Source organism: Ranitomeya variabilis, chromosome 5, assembly GCF_051348905.1.
Source record: "Ranitomeya variabilis isolate aRanVar5 chromosome 5, aRanVar5.hap1, whole genome shotgun sequence".
Taxonomy (NCBI): domain Eukaryota; kingdom Metazoa; phylum Chordata; class Amphibia; order Anura; family Dendrobatidae; genus Ranitomeya; species Ranitomeya variabilis.
In genome coordinates this window covers 686,472,864-686,490,322 of record NC_135236.1, presented here as the reverse complement: position 1 = coordinate 686,490,322, position 17,459 = coordinate 686,472,864, and the positions used below count along the sequence as shown (strand labels likewise).

Sequence of the window (17,459 nt, the reverse complement as noted above, 5' to 3'; positions counted from 1 at the left end):
CCGCCGACGGAGACAGCGGGAAATGAGCGGCCGCCGAGAGATAACATTACAGGCAATGAGGAGCGAGGCGCCAAGATGGAGGGCGAGACGAGGCACCACCAGCCACACCACGTCAGTACAAACGCCGACGGAGACAGCGGGAAATGACATTATAGGTAATGAGGAGCGAGTCATCAAGATGGAGAGTGAGGCGCCAAGATGGAGGGCGAGAGGAAGCACCACCAGTCACACCGTGTCATTACTACCGCCGACGGAGACAGCGGGAAATGAGCGGCCGCCGAGAGATAACATTACAGGCAATGAGGAGCGAGGCGCCAAGATGGAGGGCGAGACGAGGCACCACCAGCCACACCACGTCAGTACAAACGCCGACGGAGACAGCGGGAAATGACATTATAGGTAATGAGGAGCGAGTCATCAAGATGGAGAGTGAGGCGCCAAGATGGAGGGCGAGAGGAAGCACCACCAGTCACACCGTGTCATTACTACCGCCGACGGAGACAGCGGGAAATGAGCGGCCGCCGAGAGATAACATTACAGGCAATGAGGAGCGAGGCGCCAAGATGGAGGGCGAGACGAGGCACCACCAGCCACACCACGTCAGTACAAACACCGACGGAGACAGCGGGAAATGAGCGGCCACCGAGAGATAACATTACAGGCAATGAGGAGCGAGGCGCCAAGATGGAGGGCGAGACGAGGCACCACCAGCCGCACCACGTCAGTACAAACGCCGACGGAGACAGCGGGAAATGACATTATAGGTAATGAGGAGCGAGTCACCAAGATGGAGAGTCGCCAAGATGGAGAGCGAGAGGAGGCACCACCAGTCACACGCGTCGCTACTACCGCCGACGGAGACAGCGGGAAATGAGCGGCCACCAAGAGATAACATTACAGGCAATGAGGAGCGAGTCACCAAGATGGAGATCGAGGTGCCAAGATGGAGGGCGAGAGGAAGCACCACCAGTCACACTGTGTCATTACTACCACCGCCAGAGACAGCGGGAAATGGGGGGCCACAGAGAGATAACATTACACGTAATGAGGAGCGAGGCGCCAGCATGGAGAGTGAGGCGCCAAGATGGAGGGCGAGAGGAGGCACCACCAGCCACACCATGTCAGTACAAGCGCCGATGGAGAGACAGCGGGAAACGGGGGGGGGGGGGGGGAGATATAACATTACAGGTAATGAGGAGTGTAATGTCAGTGTCAGACTTGCGAGTGTGATGCAAGAAACTCGCGCGAGTCTCTCACATCAATACCCGGCGCTGCCGCCGCCACTCGGGACTGGAGTGTGCGGTGCATGTATTTCCGGTCCCAAGTGCTGGTGGCAGCGCCGGGTATTGATGTGAGAGACTCGCAAGTGTGACCCCCAGCCTAAGGAAAACACACGAGAGGAGAGCCGGGGGATAGTGATATCCTCCCACCGTCACCAATCTGTGACAGAGCTTACACAATCACAGCTCTCTGGCACCCCCCTTACCATCAGGTCAGTCAGGGAACTGCACCTAAGTAATAGCCGGAGAGGCTGCCCTGTCACGTACTGGTTATCAGGCACTCTGCAGTGAGGGTGGTATATATTCCCAGGCCGGGAATATATATACCTCCGATCCGCAGCTGCCAGGATCCCCAAATAACACCAGAACGGTATGCTGCCACCAGTTCCTCGTTAGATACAAGCCCGCTCCGTTAACCAGCTTATATCGGGTCAGAAACCAACCCCAGGTAGCGTATAAGTGCTAGCCGGACTCACGGACGGTGGAAATCGGATTTGAGGTAAAAGAGCAGCCCAAAATTATTTGATATTTTAATTGTCGAAAGGCAAACTAGATAATACACATATATACAGAGTAATATACAGAGATTACAGCCAGAGGTGCAGATAAAGGTACAGATAAAGGGAGGGTACAGGTTGGGGATAGCAGTTAGCTGTATGCATCACGTTACCGTTCCTTATAGTATGTGGGCCCCAGGAAAAGCTCTCGTATCCACAGGCACCTTCTTAGTTTCTGGTCCGCCTCCACATGTGACGTGACATGGCTTCCTTGGCAGAACAATGACACTGGCTAGAGGTGTGTAGCTAGCTTTTAACCCTTAGCTCGCCCCCTCCAATATTCGCCACCGCCTCTCTGGGTTGGACTGAATTCTCCTCCATTTTCCTCCTAGCTGAAATAATTCCCAATATCTAGGATGGGTCATAACTTCCTAGCGAGAGGTCCAAACGGGGCGACTGACACCTCAACGGCTTCGTTGGGGCTGGACCGATATGATATGGAGAGTCCAAACTCGGGTCGGCTAAGTGGTTCTGGAGAGCCAGGCTTGATATATCTGGGACAGCTAGAGAGATATGAGACGCAGGAGTGCGTGCGGAGGGCTCCCAGGGTTCTGGTGGTATATTGGACTTCACCCTGAGATGTATGGTGCTCTCATAATTCATCTCTTGATTTTGGTGACGCTCTGTCTAGAGCTTTACTATGATGTGGGCCGCCTTGCACAAAAGACAACAGGGGGTCCCAGCTCAGCTCCTCCTTGCCTTCATTAACACATGGCCTCTAAGGGTACCGTCACACATTGAAATTTCCATCGCTACGACGTTACGATTCGTGACGTTCCAGCGATATCGTTACGATATCGCTGTGTCTGACACGCTACTGCGATCAGACACCCTGCTGAGAATCGTACGTCGTAGCAGATCGTTTGGAACTTTCTTTCGTCGCTTGATCACCCGCTGACATCGCTGGATCGTTGTGTGTGACAGCGATCCAGCGATGTCTTCGCTTGTAACCAGGGTAAACATCGGGTAACTAAGCGCAGGGCCGCGCTTAGTAACCCGATGTTTACCCTGGTTACCAGCGTAAACGTAAAAAAACAAACAGTACATACTCACCCGTCGGTGTCCTTCAGGTCCCTTGCCGTCTGCTTCCTGCTCTGAGTGCCGGCCGGAAAGTGAGAGCAGATCACAGCGGTGCTGCGCTCTGCTCTCACTGTACGGCTGCACTCAGAGCAGGAAGCAGACGGCAAGGGACCTGAAGGACACCGACGGGTGAGTATGTACTGTTTGTTTTTTTACGTTTACGCTGGTAACCAGGGTAAACATCGGGTTACTAAGCGCGGCCCTGCGCTTAGTTACCCGATGTTTACCCTGGTTACCCGGGGACTTCGGCATCGCTCCAGCGCCGTGATTGCAACGTGTGACCGCAGTCTACGACGCTGGAGCGATGATTATACGACGCTGCGACGTCACGAATCGTGCCGTCGCAGCGATGAAAATTTCAATGTGTGACGGTACCCTAATTCTCTGGACAGATGGTAAAGTTCTGTTCTTTTGGGAATTGTGTACTTATCCCAAGGGTGGGGGGGTAATTCAGGAGTGGGAAGGGAGATCTCTGGATAATCTATTGAGCCTGAATTAATACATCCAAAATGGAGTCTCCTACATCCCTCACACCTCCCCGCTTTAGAGGGAGCTAGGGGGTATCACGTTCCTGTGTTCCACCGCATGCCCTTCTGCAACCTTCCTTTGTCGGGATAACCTTCAGCATTCCCGTGGTCCCGCCCCCTTTTGTGGTGAATGGTGGAGTGGTATTGCTGGAGCGCAAGACTCCACCGTAGCAACCTCCCATTCGTCCCGGAGACCATGTGTAACCAGCTGAGGGGGTTGTGGTCAATCTCCACGGGGAAGTGGATAAGTAGGGCTGCAGACACTGCAGGGCTAATACAATTGCCAGGCATTCCTTTTCCATCGTGGAGTAGGCCACCTCCCTCGGCAATAGTTTCCTGCTCAGGTACAAGACAGGACGTTCCTGGCCCATTGAGTTAACCTGACTGAGCACAGCACCAAGGCCAAAGTCACTGGCGTCGGTCTGTACTACAAACTGCTGTTCAAAGTCAACAGCTTGTAGTACTAAGAAGCTAGAGAGGGCGGTTTTGAGCCCCTGGAAAGCTGTCTCAGTCCTTCCGGGCAGGCTGCGGAACAGCTCCCGGAAGTAGTGTAGGGTGACCCCCAGCTGGGACCATTGGTCCTCCGAGATCTGGTTGCCAACATTCACATGCTCAATGGATCCACTCACATTGACCTGGGGGAGCAGATCCAGGAAGGTTTCTGCTTCTCCTTGCTCGGGAAGGTTGCACACGGGGAGGGTGCAGGCCTCCCGCTCATGATGGGCCTTCATCATGTTCATATGGAAGGATTCCTCCTTCCACGGGCGTGGTCCAGGGTGACTAGGTACGCCTGAAGCTTGTTCTGTGGTACGGGAACCAGTACCCACACCTTTTGGCCCACCTGGTAGCAAGCATTCGCAAGCATTCTGGTTGTACCAATGCTTCTGGTCAGTCTACGCTTGCGCCATATTGTCATGCACCAACCTCGTCAAGGCCATCATCTTGTCCCGGAAGCACATGACATACTTGATGACCGACACTCCAGGGGTGGCCAAGTCCCCTTCCCATGCATCTTTCTCCAGAGCCAGGGGCCCCTGCACATGTCGCCCATACAGGAGCACAAAGGGGGAGAACCCTGTTGAACCTCCAGATAGGCAAATAACAGGTGTGGGATGTACCGCTCCCAATCTCTCCCGCGGTAGTCGACCAACATCTTAAGTATCTGCTTCAAGGTGCCATTGAACCGCACGCACAGGCCATTGGTCTGTGGGTGATACGGATGTTGCACATGTAATTGCTTACAAAGGGACGCCATCAGTTGTGACATGAACTGGGTACCTCGGTTGGTGAGCATCTCCTGGGGAAACCCAACTTGGTTGAAAATCTCCAGTAAGGCGGTAGCCACCTTCTCGGCCCGAATGGACGACAAAGCTACCGCTTCTTGGTACCGGGTGGCATAATCTACTTACCATCAGTATGAAGCATTTCCCAGAGCGACTGGGAATGGACAGCGGTCCACTGAGATCTACAGCTACCCTCTTGAAAGGCTCCTCAATGATGGGCAGAGTTACTCGTGGGGCTTTGGGGTGCAGCTCCGCCTTCCCCACCCTCTGACAGGTGTCACACGAACGGCAGTAGGCAGCCACATCAGCCCCCATTTTAGGCCAGTAGAAATGCTGGGCTAGCCTGGCGCTGGTTTTAGTGATCCCTAGGCATCTGTTATGATGAACTGGTGGTTAGGAGCACTAGAAATGACCAGATGAGCAAACTAGTAATACAGGACGAGCTCTGGGAAGTGGGAGCTCTGCTGACCGCAACCCCTAATCCTATCACAACAACTAGAAATAGCCGTGGAGCGTACCTGACTCTGCCTAGACGCCTCTTCACAGCCTAAGAGCTAACTACCCCTAAAGATAGAAAATACAGCCTACCTTGCCTCAGAGAAATTCCCCAAAGAAATAGGCAGCCCCCCACACATATTGACTGTGACTTAAGATGGAAGTCACAAACACAGGAATGAAATAGGTTTCAGCAAAGGAGGCCAGACTTAACTAAACAGACTGAGGATAGGAAAGGTATCTTTGCGGTCAGCATAAAAAACTAACAAAAAACCACGCAGAGTGTGCAAAAGAGACCACCGCACCGAGTCACGGCGCGGTGGTGCCACTCTGCATCCCAGAGCTTCCAGCTAATAAGACAAAGTCAAGATAGCAAGCTGGACAAAAAAACAGTGGTAAACAAATAAGCTAGCAGGGACTTAGCTTTTGCTGAAGTAGACAGGTCATCTGAAAGATCCAAGAGAACTGAACCAGTACTAGGACATTGACAGCTGGCATCAGGTAACGATCTGACTGGAGTTAAATAGAGCAGCCAGCCAAGGCCTAAACGAGATCAGCTGGGGAAGGAACCAGCAGCTCCACTCACAGCCACCAGAGGGAGTCCAAGAACAGAACTCGCCGAAGTACCATTCATAACCACAGGAGGGAGTTCGAGAACAGAATTCACAACAGTACCCCCCCCTTGAGGAGGGGTCACTGAACCCTCACCAGAGCCTCCAGGCCGATCCGGACGAGCCAAATGAAAGGCACGAACAAGATCGGCAGCATGAACATCAGAGGCAACCACCCAGGAATTATCCTCCTGACCATAACCTTTCCACTTGACTAGGTACTGAAGTTTCCGTCTCGAAATACGAGAATCCAAAATCTTCTCCACCACATACTCCAACTCCCCCCCGACCAACACCGGAGCAGGAGGGTCCACGGAGGGAACCATAGGCGCCACATATCTCCGCAATAACGACCTATGGAACACATTATGGATGGCGAAAGAAGCTGGAAGGTCCAAATGAAATGACACAGGATTAAGAATTTCAGAAATGTTATAAGGACCAATGAAACGAGGCTTAAACTTAGGAGACGAAACCTTCATAGGAACATAACGAGACGACAACCAAACCAAATCCCCAACACGAAGTCGGGGACCAACACAGCGACGGCAGTTAGCGAAACGTTGAGCCTTCTCCTGGGACAATGCCAAATTGTCCACTACGCGAGTCCAAATTTGCTGCAACCTGTCCACCACAGAATCCACACCAGGACAGTCCGAAGGCTCAACCTGCCCTGAAGAAAAACGAGGGTGGAAACCAGAATTACAGAAAAAAGGCGAAACCAAAGTGGCCGAGCTGGCCCGATTATTAAGGGCGAACTCAGCCAAAGGCAAGAAGGACACCCAATCATCCTGATCAGCAGAAACAAAGCATCTCAGATAAGTTTCCAAAGTCTGATTGGTTCGTTCGGTTTGGCCATTTGTCTGAGGATGGAAAGCTGAAGAAAAAGACAAATCAATGCCCATCTTAGCACAAAAGGACCGCCAAAATCTTGAAACAAACTGGGAACCTCTGTCCGACACGATGTTCTCCGGAATGCCATGTAAACGAACCACATGCTGGAAAAACAATGGAACCAAATCAGAGGAGGAAGGCAATTTAGGCAAAGGTACCAAATGGACCATCTTAGAGAAGCGATCACAAACCACCCAGATAACTGACATCCTCTGAGAGACAGGGAGATCTGAAATAAAATCCATGGAAATATGCGTCCAGGGCCTTTTCGGGACCGGCAAGGGCAAAAGCAACCCACTGGCACGAGAACAGCAGGGCTTAGCCCGAGCACAAGTCCCACAGGACTGCACAAAAGAACGCACATCTCGTGACAAGGAAGGCCACCAAAAGGATCTAGCCACCAAATCTCTGGTACCAAAGATTCCAGGATGACCAGCCAACACCGAACAATGAACCTCAGAGATAACTCTACTAGTCCATCTATCAGGGACAAACAGCTTCTCCGCTGGGCAACGGTCAGGTCTATCAGCCTGAAACTCCTGCAGCACCCGCCGCAAATCAGGGGAGATGGCAGACAAAATTACCCCCTCTTTGAGAATACCAGCCGGCTCAGGAACTCCCGGAGAATCAGGCACAAAACTCCTTGAAAGGGCATCAGCCTTCACATTCTTAGAACCCGGAAGGTACGAAACCACAAAATTGAAGCGGGAGAAAAACAGCGACCATCGAGCCTGTCTAGGATTCAACCGCTTGGCAGACTCGAGATAAGTCAGATTCTTGTGATCCGTCAAGACCACCACTCGATGTTTGGCTCCTTCAAGCCAATGTCGCCACTCTTCAAACGCCCACTTCATAGCCAACAACTCTCGATTGCCCACATCATAATTGCGCTCAGCAGGCGAAAACTTTCTAGAAAAGAAAGCACATGGTTTCATCACAGAGCCATCAGAACCTCTTTGAGACAAAACAGCCCCTGCTCCAATCTCAGAAGCATCCACCTCAACCTGAAACGGGAGCGAAACATCTGGCTGACACAACACAGGGGCAGAAGAAAAATGACGCTTCAGCTCCTGAAAAGCCTCAACGGCCGCAGAGGACCAATTGACCACATCCGCACCTTTCTTGGTTAAATCAGTCAATGGTTTAACCACACTAGAAAAATTAGCGATGAAGCGACGGTAAAAATTAGCAAAGCCCAGGAATTTCTGAAGGCTCTTCACAGAAATAGGCTGAGTCCAATCATAAATAGCCTGAACTTTAACAGGGTCCATCTCAATAGTAGAAGGGGAAAAAATGAAGCCCAAAAATGAAACCTTCTGAACTCCAAAGAGACATTTAGACCCCTTCACAAACAAGGAATTAGCACGAAGGACCTGGAACACCATTCTGACCTGCTTCACATGAGACTCCCAATCGTCCGAAAAGACCAAAATATCATCCAAATATACAATCATGAATCTATCCAGGTACTTTCGGAAGATGTCATGCATAAAGGACTGAAACACAGATGGAGCATTAGAAAGCCCAAATGGCATCACCAAGTACTCAAAATGGCCCTCGGGCGTATTAAATGCTGTTTTCCATTCATCGCCCTGTTTAATACGCATAAGATTATACGCTCCTCGAAGATCTATCTTGGAAAACCAACTAGCCCCCTTAATCCGAGCAAACAAATCAGACAGTAGCGGCAAAGGGTACTGAAATTTGACCGTGATTTTATTAAGAAGGCGGTAATCTATACAAGGTCTCAGAGAACCATCTTTCTTGGCCACAAAAAAGAACCCTGCTCCCAATGGTGACGACGACGGGCGAATATGCCCTTTCTCCAAGGACTCCTTTATATAGCTCCGCATTGCAGCGTGTTCTGGCACAGACAAATTGAAAAGTCGGCCCTTAGGAAACTTGCTACCAGGAATCAAATTAATAGCACAATCACAATCCCTATGAGGAGGTAGGGCACTGGATTTGGGCTCATCAAATACATCCCGGTAATCTGACAAGAACTCAGGGACTTCAGAAGGATGGGAAGACGAAATAGACAACAAAGGGACATCCCCATGTACCCCTTGACAACCCCAACTGGATACAGACATTGATTTCCAATCCAATACTGGATTATGGACCTGTAGCCATGGCAAACCCAACACGACCACATCATGCAGATTATGCAACACCAAAAAGCGAATATCCTCCTGATGTGCAGGAGCCATGCACATGGTCAACTGAGTCCAGTACTGAGGTTTATTCTTGGCCAAAGGCGTAGCATCAATTCCCCTTAATGGAATAGGATACTGTAAAGGCTCCAAGAAAAAACCACAGCGCCTGGCAAACTCCAAGTCCATCAAATTCAGGGCAGCGCCTGAATCCACAAATGCCATAACAGAATAGGATGACAAAGAGCAAATCAGAGTAACGGACAAAAGAAATTTTGGCTGTACGGTACCAATGGTGGCAGACCTAGCGAACCGCTTAGAGCGCTTAGGACAATCAGAGATAGCATGAGTGGAGTCACCACAGTAAAAACACAGCCCATTCTGACGTCTGTACTCTTGCCGTTCAGCCCTGGTCAAGGTCCTGTCACATTGCATAGGCTCAGGCTTCTGCTCAGAAAACACCGCCAAATGGTGCACATTTTTGCGCTCACGTAAGCGTCGATCGATCTGAATGGCCAAGGACATAGACTCATTCAGACCAGCAGGCGTGGAGAATCCCACCATAACATCCTTAAGGGCTTCAGAAAGACCCTTTCTGAAAATTGCTGCCAGGGCACATTCATTCCACTGAGTAAGCACAGACCACTTTCTAAACTTCTGACAATATACCTCCGCTTCATCCTGACCCTGACACAAAGCTAGCAAGATTTTCTCTGCCTGATCCACTGAATCTGGTTCATCATAAAGCAATCGAAGCGCCAGAAAAAACGCATCTACATTAAGCAATGCAGGATCTCCTGGCGCAAGGAAAAATGCCCAGTCTTGAGGGTCGCCATGTAGCAAAGAAATAATGATTTTTACTTGCTGAATGGGGTCACCAGAGGAGCGGGGTTTCAAGGCAAAAAACAGTTTACAATTATTTTTGAAATTCAGGAACTTAGATCTATCCCCAGAAAACAAATCAGGAATTGGAATTCTGGGTTCTAACATCGGGTTCTGAACTACATAATCTTGAATGCCTTGTACCCTTGCAGTGAGTTGATCCACACAAGAGGACAGACCTTGAATGTCCATATCTACACCTGTGTCCTGAACCACCCAGAGATTTAGGGGAAAAGACAAAACACGCTGCAGAGGAAAAAAAAAAAATGGTCTCAGAACTTCTCTTATCCCTCTATTGAGATGCATTAACACTTTACTGGCCAGCTGTACTGTTATGATGAACTGGTGGTTAGGAGCACTAGAAATGACCAGATGAGCAAACTAGTAATACAGGACGAGCTCTGGGAAGTGGGAGCTCTGCTGACCGCAACCCCTAATCCTATCACAACAACTAGAAATAGCTGTGGAGCGTACCTGACTCTGCCTAGACGCCTCTTCACAGCCTAAGAGCTAACTACCCCTAAAGATAGAAAATACAGCCTACCTTGCCTCAGAGAAATTCCCCAAAGAAATAGGCAGCCCCCACACATATTGACAGAGTTAAGATGGAAGTCACAAACACAGGAATGAAATAGGTTTCAGCAAAGGAGGCCAGACTTAACTAAACAGACTGAGGATAGGAAAGGTATCTTTGCGGTCAGCATAAAAAACTAACAAAAAACCACGCAGAGTGTGCAAAAGAGACCCCCGCACCGACTCACGGCGTGGAGGTGCCACTCTGCATCCCAGAGCTTCCAGCTAGCCAGGCAGAATCATGATAGCAAGCTGGACAAGAAAAACAGTGGTAAACAAATAAGCTAGCAGGGACTTAGCTTTTGCTGAAGTAGACAGGTCATCTGAAAGATCCAAGAGAACTGAACCAGTACTAGGACACTAACGGTCAAGGTAGGGAAGAGAGTGGACCCTCTGGACCGTGGGAGACCTACCCCTGGGCGAGCGGACCTAGATGGAACCGACCCCTATACAGGGACCGTCAGGGCAGGCCCAGAGGTCACTTACCCACGGCGAAGTACCAAGAGGGACGGCTCGCAGGAGGAGAATACAGGGAATGGAGAAGGAAAACCGGGAAGCTGCAGACAAACTGGAGGCAGGAGACTGGAACGGAAAGGAACTGTGGAAAAATAACAAAAGGCAAAGTAAGGAACGAAACCAAGCACAAGGGAGACACCCAGAGAGATACGGATAACAAAGAGCAGGGCTGGGAAATGCTAAACACAGAACGGGCGGTACAGAGTACAAGAGTACAGAGCACAGAAATGCAGGGCCAGACGCACAGACAATGCTATGATAATCAGGCACCCAAACGCAGGAGAGACTGCCTCTTATAGCAGAGGCAGAAACGGGATTGGAGGAGAGATTACAGACCTTAGATCCCAGGGAGTGGATTAGTCACTACGCGCCTGCGCATGTTAGCGAAACTAGGGCGCCTGCGCAACCCCTGCACTCCCCCAGAGACCGAGGGCACCGGAAGTGCTGGGGGACTGCCGGCAAGGCTGGACCCGGAAGTGGAATGCCGGGTGCGTGCCGCTGCAGGAGGGAGGAGAGTGCCCGAGCGACGGGGGCGCGCAGCAGCGGTAACAGAAGCCGCAGCCGGAGAGGCAGAGCGGAGACACCCGGAGTCCGAGGCAGAAGTGCGGCGGGCAGCGGGAGCGGTGAGAGCGCGGCGGGCAGAGGCAGTGGCAGCGGTAACAGACATTGACAGCTGGCATCAAGTAACGATCTAAGTGGAGTTAAATAGAGCAGCCAGCCAAGGCCTAAACGAGATCAGCTGGGGAAGGAACCTCAGAACCAGCAGCTCCACTCACAGCCACCAGAGGGAGTCCAAGAACAGAACTCGCCGAAGTACCATTCATAACCACAGGAGGGAGTTCGAGAACAGAATTCACAACAGGCATCCAGCCATCGGAATCTCATGTGTGATCCACAACAATTCCACCCTGAACGGATAGGATACCAATAACTGTCGGTCCCTGAGCCACACCTCCGGTGAACCCTGCTAGACCGTTACCCGGTACAGCCGCCCCTGGTCCCAGACCACCCGCTCGTGGTCTGACTCCAATGGGAGGCTGTACCACCTGTTCTTTAAGAGCTTTCAGGCAGTTATCAGCTTCTAACGCTGCCTGAAACCCCTGACTAGACGTGGCCAGAATAGACGAAACTGCATGTCCTCTGTCAGTTCCCTTAGACCTGTCTCCTGGCCTCCGCCTGACTCAGCAGCCACTTGGTCGGAGGTGGGGAGGCCACCAGACCTCAGAGGTTCCCTGGGCTCTGGCACTCCCACTCCTGGTGACAGTGGCCACGACCGCTGCAACTATGGGTAGTGCCCACTTCCCCTTGGCTCCTGACCAAGTCGCCAGGTCAGGCAGACTAGCATGCCTCCTGACATCCCTGATGTGGGGAACTCCTGCCCTGGGGCCTTGCATGGTGGCTCCATGTCTCCTGTGACACCCCCAATCCCCAGGGTCTGTTCCGCTTGCTGTTGCGGTACTGAACTCAGCAGTCTGAATCATAGAATCATAGAGTTGTAAGGGACCTCCTGGGTCATCTGGTCCAACCCCCTGCTCAAAGCAGGATTCACTAAATCATCCCAGACAGATGTCTGTCCAGCCTCTGTGTGAAGTCTTCCATTGAAGGAGAACTTACCACCTCTCGTGGCAGCCTGTTACACTCATTGATCACCCTCACTGTCAAAAAGTTTTTTCTAATATCTAATCTGTGTCTCCTCCCATTCAGTTTCCTCCCATTGCTTCTAGTCTTTCCTTGTGCAAATGAGAATAAAGATGATCCTTAGGGTTGAATTCATGTAGGGGCCCTGCACTTCCCGTGGCAGCCTCCCTCTCTGCAGCTCCATGCCCCCTGTCTCTCCCACTAGAGGACAATAGATCCCAGCACAATGGCTGACCACTCCTGAGGGCATCTTCACACCCCTAGCCTGTCACAGCTGCCTTCCCTGTGCATGCAGTGTGTGGGACAGTTTCAGATTTCGCTTCCACATCCACAGCAGGAGACACATTCAATACATCAACATCATTAGCAGTGGACATTTCAAGACAGTCTATGGAAGCCGAACTTGGGGGTTCAGTGGCCACATATTTGGACACTAGCTGCTCCAAATCGGTCCAAAGCAAAACATTGGCGGGAATATTTGCCGATACCCCCACCTCCTACATTCCCATCCCGGCGCCCCAGTCCAAATACACCTTGGCAACGGGCAGGGTTCCACCCCTGACCTGGAGAGGGGAGCAGAGGGGTGCACCCCCTGCATTCTAGGAGGCAGGAAAACGGGCAGGATTGGTCTTACTCCTTCTCTAGGTGTGCTGGCGGCCCTATTGGCCTCAGGTGCCCTATTGTCAGCGTATTCATCCGTCCGGGCGGCTGTAGCAGAGGCCCCCCCTTGGCTTCCGGTCACGGAGGAACTGCTGGAGGTCCTCAGGTCAGTTCCACAGGAATTATGTGAGAAACAGCTCCTGAATCTCCTGGGGGTGGTGAGCTCCATACCCTTGGTCCAGTGCTCGGCAGCTCTCATAAGGGCCCGCATGTGGTCGGCCCAGGTGTCCTTTGGGCCCCTCTACAGGCTCGGGAACTTCCTGCGGTAAGACTCCGGGGTGAGGTTGAACTGCTGGATCAGGGCCCATTTGATGCAGTTACAGTCCTGCTCCTCCCCGGCAGGTAAGAACCCCAGGAGGTCCAGGGACTTGCCCCTCAAATGGGGGGGCGGGAGGGTCAGGTACTTGGACCACTGATCCGGGGCCAGTGGGTGTTGGCAGCAGGTCCACTCAAACACCAGCAGAAATGAGTCCAGGTCTCCGTCCTTTTCTAACACGGGGAAGTCCTCAGAGCGGACTTTGGAAAACTTGGTTTCATGAGGCTTCCGATGGGGACCGGTGCCGAGCCATCTCCAGCTGGTGCTTATGCTCTGCAGCTTCACGGAGTTCTGTGGCCTCCTGCTCTGCCTGGTGCTCTGCAGCGTCATGGCGTTCTGTGGCCTCCTGCTCTGCCTGGTGCTCTGCAGCTTCATGGAGTTCTGTGGCCTCCTGCTCTGCCTGGTGCTCTGCAGCTTCATGGCGTACTGTGGCCTCCCTATCTGCCTGGCGCTCTGCAGCTTCACGGAGTTCTGTGGCCTCCTGCTCTACCTGGTGCTCTGCAGCTTCATGGCGTTCTGTGGCCTCCCTATCTGCCTGGCGCTCTGCAGCTTCACGGCGTACTGTGGCCTCCTGCTCTACCTGGTGCTCTGCAGCTTCACGGCGTACTGTGGCCTCCTGCTCTACCTGGTGCTCTGCAGCTTCATGGTGTTCTGTGGCCTCCTGCTCTACCTGGTGCTCTGCAGCTTCATGGCGTTCTGTGGCCTCCTGCTCTACCTGGTGCTCTGCAGCTTCACGGCGTACTGTGGCCTCCTGCTCTACCTGGTGCTCTGCAGCTTCACGGCGTACTGTGGCCTCCTGCTCTACCTGGTGCTCTGCAGCTTCATGGTGTTCTGTGGCCTCCTGCTCTACCTGGTGCTCTGCAGCTTCATGGCGTTCTGTGGCCTCCTGCTCTACCTGGCGCTCTGCAGCTTCACGGCGTACTGTGGCCTCCTGCTCTGCCTGGTGCTCTGCAGCTTCACGGCGTACTGTGGCCTCCTGCTCTACCTGGTGCTCTGCAGCTTCATGGTGTACTGTGGCCTCCTGCTCTACCTGGCGCTCTGCAGCTTCACGGCGTTCTGTGGCCTCCTGCTCTACCTGGTGCTCTGCAGCTTCATGGCGTTCTGTGGCCTCCTGCTCTACCTGGTGCTCTGCAGCTTCACGGCGTACTGTGGCCTCCTGCTCTGCCTGGTGCTCTGCAGCTTCACGGCGTACTGTGGCCTCCTGCTCTACCTGGCGCTCTGCAGCTTCACGGCGTACTGTGGCCTCCTGCTCTGCCTGGTGCTCTGCAGCTTCACGGCGTACTGTGGCCTCCTGCTCTACCTGGTGCTCTGCAGCTTCATGGTGTACTGTGGCCTCCTGCTCTGCCTGGTGCTCATTAACACGCGGCCTCTAATTCTCTGGCCAAATGGTAATGTTCTGCTCTTTTGGGAATATGTGCACTTATCCCAAGGGTGGGGGCCACTTCAGGAGCAGAGGGAGATCCAGGAGAATCTATGGGGCCTGAATTCAGAAATCCAAAATGGAGTCTCCCTCGTCTCTCACAAGGAGCGAGGCGCCAACATGGAGGGTGAGAGGAGGCACCACCAGCCACACCACGTCATTACTACCACCGCTGGAGACAGCAGGAAATGAGCGGACGCCGAGAGATAACATTACAGGCGATGAGGAGCGCGGCGCCAAGACGGAGAGCGAAAGTTCAGAAAAAAACTCACTGCACACGTACAAGAAAACGAGCGCTTCAGGCGAGTATGTGATGCTGATAGGCGAAGCGACAATTCAAATAAGCATCATGGGAAAACCAGGTTCAGTGTGTGACCGCAATGAAATCTGTCAGAGAGCTTATAAGCCGCTGTGCAGTCAGTGCCCTGTGTGAGCAATGGGCTCCAGGGAATACGGCCAGTGGTGGCTCCGGGGAATACGACCAGTGGTGGCTCCGGGGAATAGGGCCAGTGGTGGCTCCGGGGAATACGGCCAGTGGTGGCTCCGGGGAATACGGCCAGTGGTGGCTCCGGGGAATACGGCCAGTGGTGGCTCCGGGGAATACGGCCAGTGGTGGCTCCGGGGAATACGGCCAGTGGTGGCTCCGGGGAATACGGCCAGTGGTGGCTCCGGGGAATACGGCCAGTGGTGGCTCCGGGGAATACGGCCAGTGGTGGCTCCGGGGAATACGGCCAGTGGTGGCTCCGGGGAATACGGCCAGTGGTGGCTCCGGGGAATACGGCCAGTGGTGGCTCCGGGGAATACGGCCAGTGGTGGCTCCGGGGAATACGGCCAGTGGTGGCTCCGGGGAATACGGCCAGTGGTGGCACCGGGGAATACGGCCAGTGGTGGCACCGGGGAATACGGCCAGTGGTGGCACCGGGGAATACGGCCAGTGGTGGCTCCGGGGAATACGGCCAGTGGTGGCTCCGGGGAATACGGCCAGTGGTGGCTCCGGGGAATACGGCCAGTGGTGGCTCCGGGGAATACGGCCAGTGGTGGCTCCGGGGAATACGGCCAGTGGTGGCTCCGGGGAATACGGCCAGTGGTGGCTCCGGGGAATACGGCCAGTGGTGGCTCCGGGGAATACGGCCAGTGGTGGCTCCAGGGAATATGGCCAGTGGTGGCTCCAGGGAATACGGCCAGTGGTGGCTCCAGGGAATACGGCCAGTGGTGGCTCCAGGGAATACGGCCAGTGGTGGCTCCGGGGAATACGGCCAGTGGTGGCTCCGGGGAATACGGCCAGTGGTGGCTCCGGGGAATACGGCCAGTGGTGGCTCCGGGGAATACGGCCAGTGGTGGCTCCGGGGAATACAGCCAGTGGTGGCTCCAGGGAATACGGCCAGTGGTGGCGCAGTGCAGGGTGCAGCATTCTGGAGTGTGTGCAGTGAATGAGCTGCCTGCATCCTGCACTGCGCCAAGCCTGGAGATGGGGAGGAGCACCTGTAATGTGGCCCCCGCAGAGCCCCTGTAATGTGGCCCCCGCACAGCCCCTGTAATGTGGCCTCCGCACAGCCCCTGTAATGTGGCCCCCGCACAGCCCCTGTAATGTGGCCCCCGCACAGCCCCTGTAATGTGGCCCCCGCACAGCCCCTATAATGTGGCCCCCGCACAGCCCCTATAATGTGGCCCCCGCACAGCCCCTATAATGTGGCCTCCGCACAGCCCCTGTAATGTGGCCCCCGCACAGCCCCTATAATGTGGCCCCCGCACAGCCCCTATAATGTGGCCCCCGCACAGCCCCTATAATGTGGCCCCCGCACAGCCCCTATAATGTGGCCTCCGCACAGCCCCTGTAATGTGGCCCCCGCACAGCCCCTATAATGTGGCCCCCGCACAGCCCCTATAATGTGGCCCCCGCACAGCCCCTATAATGTGGCCCCCGCACAGCCCCTATAATGTGGCCTCCGCACAGCCCCTGTAATGTGGCCCCCGCACAGCCCCTGTAATGTGGCCCCCGCACAGCCCCTGTAATGTGGCCCCCGCACAGCCCCTGTAATGTGGCCCCCGCACAGCCCCTGTAATGTGGCCCCCGCAGAGCCCCTGTAATGTGGCCCCCGCACAGCCCCTGTAATGTGGCCCCCGCACAGCCCCTGTAATGTGGCCCCCGCACAGCCCCTGTAATGTGGCCCCCGCACAGCCCCTGTAATGTGGCCCCCGCACAGCCCCTGTAATGTGGCCCCCGCACAGCCCCTATAATGTGGCCTCCGCACAGCCCCTGTAATGTGGCCTCCGCACAGCCCCTGTAATGTGGCCTCCGCAGAGCCCCTGTAATGTGGCCCCCGCACAGCCCCTGTAATGTGGCCTCCGCACAGCCCCTGTAATGTGGCCCCCGCAGAGCCCTTGTAATGTGGCCCCCTGCAATGTGGCCCTTCTCTACTCCCTCTAAGGCGCTAGTGAGAGCTGGTTACCATAGCAGCCGACCACTCTGCAGCGTCTTCCCCACACACCGCCGCCGCCATCTTCCCGGAGACCACAGCGCCTCTGTCTTCTCTCTGGTAGCGGAAACGTGTTGCCTGGGCAACCAGCGATGTA

The 17,459-nt window shown here is 54.0% G+C and overlaps 1 long non-coding RNA gene across 8 annotated transcripts in view; it reads right to left on the bottom strand.

The window, feature by feature from the left end:
* Positions 1 to 17,459, bottom strand: part of LOC143777157 (uncharacterized) — a 68,975-nt gene that overhangs the window by 43,646 nt on the left and 7,870 nt on the right. For 2 of the 8 annotated variants that reach the window (XR_013215979.1, XR_013215978.1), the window contains exons 1-2: positions 17,336 to 17,458; positions 10,822 to 10,933 (exon numbers count right to left, since the gene is read on the bottom strand). This is a non-coding gene — a long non-coding RNA (uncharacterized LOC143777157). Of the gene's footprint in view, positions 1 to 4,853; positions 5,406 to 10,821; positions 10,934 to 17,335 lie in introns of those variants that run through there. The other 6 variants (XR_013215980.1, XR_013215981.1, XR_013215977.1 and 3 more) reach the window with 6 other exon arrangements.